Source organism: Kogia breviceps, chromosome 6 (genome assembly GCF_026419965.1).
Source record: "Kogia breviceps isolate mKogBre1 chromosome 6, mKogBre1 haplotype 1, whole genome shotgun sequence".
NCBI classification, from domain to species: Eukaryota; Metazoa; Chordata; class Mammalia; order Artiodactyla; family Physeteridae; genus Kogia; species Kogia breviceps.
Genome location: NC_081315.1, coordinates 109,126,730 through 109,133,393, shown reverse-complemented (window position 1 = coordinate 109,133,393; position 6,664 = coordinate 109,126,730). Strand labels below are relative to the sequence as shown.

The window sequence follows — 6,664 nt, the reverse complement described above, 5'->3', positions numbered from 1 at the left end:
TGTTGTGGTGCGCGGGCTTCTCATTGCAATGGCTTCTCTTGTGGAGCACGGGCTCTACGTGCATGGGCTTCAGTAGTTGTGGCACGTGGATTCAGTAATTGTGGCTCACAGGCTGTAGAGCGCAGGCTCAGTAGTTGTGGCGCACGGCCTTAGTTGCCCCGTGGCATGTAGGATCTTCCCAGGCCAGGGCTTGAACCCGTGTCCCCTGCATTAGCAGGTTGATTCTTAACCACTGCACCACCAGGGAAGTCCCTGTTGTTGTACATCTTAAAGAGGTGGGAATAATGGGAGATAATCTGCCACCAAGGAGATATGCATCAAAATAGTTCCTATAAACAATCACTGATCTTCACTATCCCTCTTTGTGTTCCAGATTTCCCCACATCCTTGTCTTTACCTGTTTTGTTACCCCCTCTTGTAGTACTCTCTCCACTCACCTTTTCTCAGAGATGAGAAACGAATGGGTCTGCTCCTCAGGAAGAACCTTATAGTATAGCCAGAATATGTCCCTGGCCAGAGTCTGCCGTTGATGGGAAATCGATTCAATAAATTTAATTCATTAAAAGCTTCCATGATTCAAGATATACATTACAATTTGCATTTAAAAATAAGGCTGTAGGAGAGACCAATACTTAATTTGAAGAAATTATCTGAGTACTAGACATGAATTCAAATCTGCTTTTAATGGTTTTCAGTAATTGTACTGTTGTCATCATTTCAAAATAAGTATAATTGGTACTCTCTTCAGGGATTGAACAGGAAAAAATGGTATTGTTTTGGCCAGAGAGAGAGAGAGGTTACTGGAAGGAAGGAGGAAAGAAGCAAGGAAGGAAGGAAAGAAAGAACAGACAGTATGCAAACCACTGCAAGAAATTACAGGTAAGGAAGCTATATGCAAACATATTTTCTTTACAGAGGTAAAAGTATCTTTTAAAGTGTTCTGAATATGCTAAAAACTTGGGAAGAACTGTCCCTTTGCCCTCCTGGAGCTGTTAATTCAGTTGCAGCCACTGCCTTGGTCTCCCCCTACTTTCCCAGTACCTCTAGGTGGCACAAAGAGTGTCACTTTGGTGGCCGTGACACCAGGGAGCATCTTCAGTGCTGCCATTCCTTCACAGGAAGAGGCTAAAATAGATCTAAGTTTGCCTTCTCAAAGGAACTTCATGCAGCTTTGAGACCTTCTCCCTTCTGTGGTTTTTGAAAGTTGTGGTAGAGACTTGATTCTCTTACCTGGAAGCTGGTTGTCTTTCTGTGCTGCTGCAAGGAGGCTTGGAGCAACTTCATCATTCTAAAGCCTTATTGTTTTACATTAGAAAGAAAGTGTTCCCATCCTTGATTTCAGTTGAGCCTCAGATCCAATCTTTTAGTTAGTCTGGACAGGGGTAATCCTTGCTGGTTATTTCCTACCTGGAAGAACATTCCAGAGCCCAAAGAGGTGGTGGTGAGTGACCAACCCAGGTCTGTTTCTGGAGGTGAAAGTGAGGTTCCAGGAGGGAGAGGTAGCTGCACCAGGCCTTCTATAACCTCTTAAGTTTCAGGGAACTCAGGTCCCCCAGGTACACAGGAGGGTGATGGGGCAGGCCAGAAGCTTCAGCTTTCAGGATTTATTATTATTATTATTATTTCTCCCCTCTTGGTCCAACTTACTGGTCCTTTTCACTCATTGTGATTGGTTTAGCCAGATGCAGCAATAAAACATGTTCTAGAGTAGAAATCAGAATGATACCTAGGATGAGGGATTAGCTTCTGCTCTGCCACTAATTAGCTTTGTGATTTTAGGCAAATGATTTCCCTTTCTGGGCCTGTATTTCTTTAGCAACACTATGAAGATATGCAACTTTGCCACAGATTACTAATCTCCAACCTTTTTTAAATTTCTTCCCCTGCTATGAGATCTATGTATCAGGTGAAATGTGAAATGTATGTTACCAGGAACTTGGGACTCCAGTATATGGAACATGCACAAGCAAGCAGCCGAGTTGGCTGGTGTGATTGGCTAAGCCAAGAGCAGAGAAATAAGTCAGCAGAGCATCCTGCCCTTAGGGGGCCCCCTCCCCACTAGGCTCCTACACAGGTTTCTGGGGCATCACCAAAACGAATGTGGAAATCCCTAAGCATTTTGTCTACAAGTGTTGTATGTATTTTCCTAAATGTACTCTATACATGAAAAGAGATCATGGAAGGAAAAGCACTGAGCGAAATTGAAAGGATATTGTTTTGTTACTATCATGATTATGATCTTTGGACGGAGCCGAAGGGCCCTTGTTTCTGACCTACAGAGGCACGTGGGCTTCTGGCTTTTCACGACCTTGGCAAGAACAAAACCTGAGGCACAGCTTCAGGAAAGCAGCTTGGTTTTCCTCTGTGAAAATAAGAGCTTGAAAAAGTATTGAGCAAGTCAGGAAAAAAAAAGAGAGTGAGAAAGAGAGATCTGAATGTCTTTTCTTAATAAAGCATTTCCTCTAATAGAAAAGCAAAACACAGAAGCCAGAGCAATAAGAAACCGCTCCCCCACCCCAACACACACACACACGCACACACTCAGACTAGGGTTAATCACCAGCTGCCATCCCCAAATTCTCAATGTTCGATCACTGTAGGAAAGCCTGCTGAGACTGGTCCATTCCCTCTGGTGACCAGGAAGGATGACAGAGAGGCTCACCTGCTGGGAGAGCTCATCCCACTGGGTTCCTTGCAGGTGAGGATTTATCCACTCACTCAGTCATTCACTTTCTCATTCATTCATTTAATCAGGAATAGTGCAGTCTGTACACCGTGGAGAACACCTCTGTTTCTTTTTCCAAGTTCACCAATTAGTGAGTTCCCTATACGTGCCAGGCTTTAGAACACAGGGGTGAGCAAGATTTCACAGGTTCACCCATCTCTAAAAATCCATTAAGGCAGCATCCCCTCTGAGAAGCCTCCCAGTCTGGATGTGAGACCCATCCTTCCCAGGTGCTCCCATAGCGCTTGTGTTCACAAGCATCATCATATCCACTGCAGCTGAAGGTCTGGAAGGACAGAGCCCAGGGCTCTGCTGTCCACAGCTCTGGTCCCAGAGAGCTTAGCATAACACCTGGCACCTAGTAGGTGTTCAATAAACAGTGGTTGGAAGACTTTAACAGTACTTATCACAGCACTCTATGGTATCCAGTTACTTTTCTTTCTTTTTTTTTCAGTTTAATTTTTAAAATTTATTTCTTTTTTTCAAAACTGAAGTATAGTTGATTTACAATGTCTTGTTAGATTCAGGTGTACAGCAAAGTGATTCAGTTATACATATACATGTATCTATTCTTTTTCAGATTCTTTTCCCTTATAAGTTATTGCAAAATATTGAGTAGAGTTCCCTGTGCTATACAGTAGGTGCTTGTTTGTTATTTTGTATATACTAGTGTGTACATGTTAATCTCATCTTCTTAATTTATCCCTCGTCCCTTAACCATAAGTTTGTTTTCTATGTCTGTGAGTCTTTTTCTGTTTTGTAAATAAGTTCAATTTGTATCTTTTGTTTTTTGTTAGATTCAACATATAAGAGATATTGTATGATATTTGTCTTTTCTATTTTCCTTCTCTACCCTCCCTATAGGCTCTGAGCTCCTGAAGGGTGAAGCCTCACCTCTTCCCACCTGACCTAACATGAACTGTCCCTTCTAGTGATAGGAAATGAGCCCAACCTGAATTCAAATCCAGGAACCTGCCAAGTCCTGCAGTGAGTATCCTGTTTCAACTTCCTCATATCGAAACATGAAAATGATTTCCACATCCAGAGCTATTTAAAAAGTTTAGAAAGAATGCCTGTGACCTGCCTAGGTCATTCCATAGCAAATGATGGGCACACAGTAAGTACTCCCCATTAATGGAAATTTCAATTTGTTTAAACTTCTAAAGCTCATTGAATTGCTGGAAAAACAGTCTCTCTCTCTCTCTCTCTCTCTCTCTCTCTCTTTCTCTCTCTCTAGAGAACTTCTGGATATACTTCTGCCAGATTCACTGGTTTTTAGCATTTTGCACATTTGCTTTATCATCTTCTCTCTCTATATATGTAGATAGATAGATAGGTATACAATTATATGTATACACACATGTATCTGCATGTACATATGTATGTGTAAATTATAAATTCTAAAATATTTATTTGTTTCTCTGAGCCATCTGAAAGTAGATTACATACATTCTGCCCTTTTACTTATTAATATTTCAGTGTGTAATTCCTAAGAATAAGAATATTCTCTTAAATAAACACCCACAATACTGTTCCATTTAGGAAATTTAACATTATTACAGTACTTTCATCAAACCTACCTTCCAAAAGCCATAGTTGTCAGTTGTCCCAATAATGTCCTTTCAGCACTTTCCCCTTCAGTATAGGATCTGGTCCATTTAGTGGCCATGTCTATTTAGTCTCCTTTAATCTGAAAAGTTTCTCAATCCCTCCCACTTTCATACATTGACATTTTTAAAGAATCCAGACCAGTTATAGACAGTTCTTCTGTGTGGGTTTGTCTGGCTTTTCCTTATGATTAGATACACGTTACTTATAAGTGATGGTGTTTCCTCCTCAATGTATCACATCCAGAGACATGTGATGGTCATCTGCTCCTCGTTACTAAGGTTAATTTTGATGACACAGCTTAAGTGTCATCTGTTTTCACCAGTGTATAATGACCGTTCTTCCTTTTTCAACTAAGAAGCAATCTGTGGGGAGACCCTTTGAGACCATGCACTATTCTTCTCCTCATCACATTTTCCCCAAGATTTGGCATCCCTTGATGATCCATGCCTAATGGATCCTTCCTAGGATGGATCAGCACAGTGATTTCACTACTCTACCTCTCTCTCCATTTTCATCATAAGCCTTTCCACGATAAGAAAGAACTTTTTGAGTAGGCAAGGCAATGGATCTAAGGATATTTATCCTATTGTCAGAAGGGAATGAGGGTCTGGTGTGCTGGTGAGCGATCAGGCTGGAGATGGAGTTTTATACGTTAACCATGGAGAAGCCCCAAGAATGTCTGGGAACAAAGAGAAATAAGGCCAAGGAAACATGGGGTATTCAGCATGGGAACCATAAAAAAGATGCAGTTGCAGGAGACTCGGTGGTACAGGGAGAACGTGGGCAGGAGCTGAGGGCAAAGAATGGGTCAGATCCCACATTCTAAATGGTTAAGGAAAGTCTCTCTACCTTTGGTCCTATTTGTTCTTCCATAAGACTGTGACCATCATACGGATGTCATAGCATTTCCTTCTGTTTTAGACAAGTACTGGATCTAAAGCACACTACTTAATGTCATGTTAAGTGCTCATTAAATGCCCCCCTTCCCTTCTTCTCTTCCCTGTGTGTTGTTCAGATATTGCCACGGAAACTCACCTCTCTGCTTACACTGAGGTCTCTTTAAAAATTTTGCAATTACTTTAAAAGCTTGATGTTTTAAAAAAATCTGAAATGAGAAATTCTAAAGGTAATAATATGCTATATTTTCTGCTAACAGTAAATTAAACGCACAGTCAAAGCCACCTCTGAACCCAACTAGGAAATCTCAGGGATGCTTATATTTCAAAATTGTTTTAATTATTTTTGGTAAATTAAATATAACAAACTAATTAATTTGCATGATGTTATCACCATTTTATTAGTATCAATAAAATACAGTAATAATAATGACTGCTTTAAAAATTGGATATGCAGTATTTGCTACACCCTTTTTCAGATGCTTTAAAGACATTAAGTCTCATCCTCAGAACTGCTTTGTCGCTATTCTTTCCATTTTACAGATGAAGACACCGAGACTCAGAGTGTCCATGAGACCTGCCAAAGGTCTTATTGCTGGAAAGGTGTAAGCAAGGCAATAAATATACTCTGTCTCCAGAAAGTGTGTACTTTGCACTCCAGGTTACTTCTGGACAGTGATTTCATTTCAATGTATTGAAAATAGCATGTTTCCCATTTGCTTCTTCTGAACTTGTCTTAGAGTAGAACCAAATGTAATCAATCATCAGACTGAGGCAGAAATGGTTATTTCTATGCATTCTTCATTTCCCACTTGCATTTGCAATTAGTTTGAAGCCAAGTGACTGCTTCCATCCAAAGCATCTGGAACAGAATGACACGTATTACTTCCAGGTGGAGGCAGTTACAAGCTAGTGTGCTTCTTCCCCCTTTCTCTCCCCATGCTAAAGTGACCTTAGAAGTGACATGAAAAGGAAGCTATATTATAAGATGAAGAGAGTTTGACCCCTTGAATCACTGGATGGAGGAGCATCCCAGACAAACCACATTATACTTTGTGTGTGGAAGAGATCAACTTCTCTTGTGCTGAGCCACCATGATCATAAAGTTTATTTGTTACTGCAGCACAACCTAGCCTACCCTGACTGACATGCTAGGGAATCCTTTTTGGCAGCCAGTTATCATGGGAGGCATAAGAATCTCATAATTTTGGGTGGCAAGGAGGCTAGGAGACTCCACTTACCGTCATCAGAATCAAAATTGAATGGCATATATACATTTTTTTAGGCAAATCTAGCATGGTCTTGTTGTTTTGAACTGGGTGTGGAGGTGTAAAGAAAAAGGAACTCCTTCCTTTTCTCTACTGGGATTTGGATTAAGCTGAATAGAAAAAAATGATCTCCTCCAACCCAGAAGGACAGAGGAAAAACGATC

At 40.8% G+C, this 6,664-nt stretch overlaps 1 long non-coding RNA gene across 1 annotated transcript; it reads left to right on the top strand.

The window, feature by feature from the left end:
- The first annotated feature begins 791 nt into the window (after positions 1 to 791).
- LOC131758355 (uncharacterized) lies at positions 792 to 5,876 on the top strand. The gene is made up of 3 exons (XR_010841117.1): positions 792 to 879; positions 3,590 to 3,712; positions 5,776 to 5,876. It is a non-coding gene; the product is annotated as an uncharacterized lncRNA (long non-coding RNA).
- Positions 5,877 to 6,664: the final 788 nt, after the last annotated feature.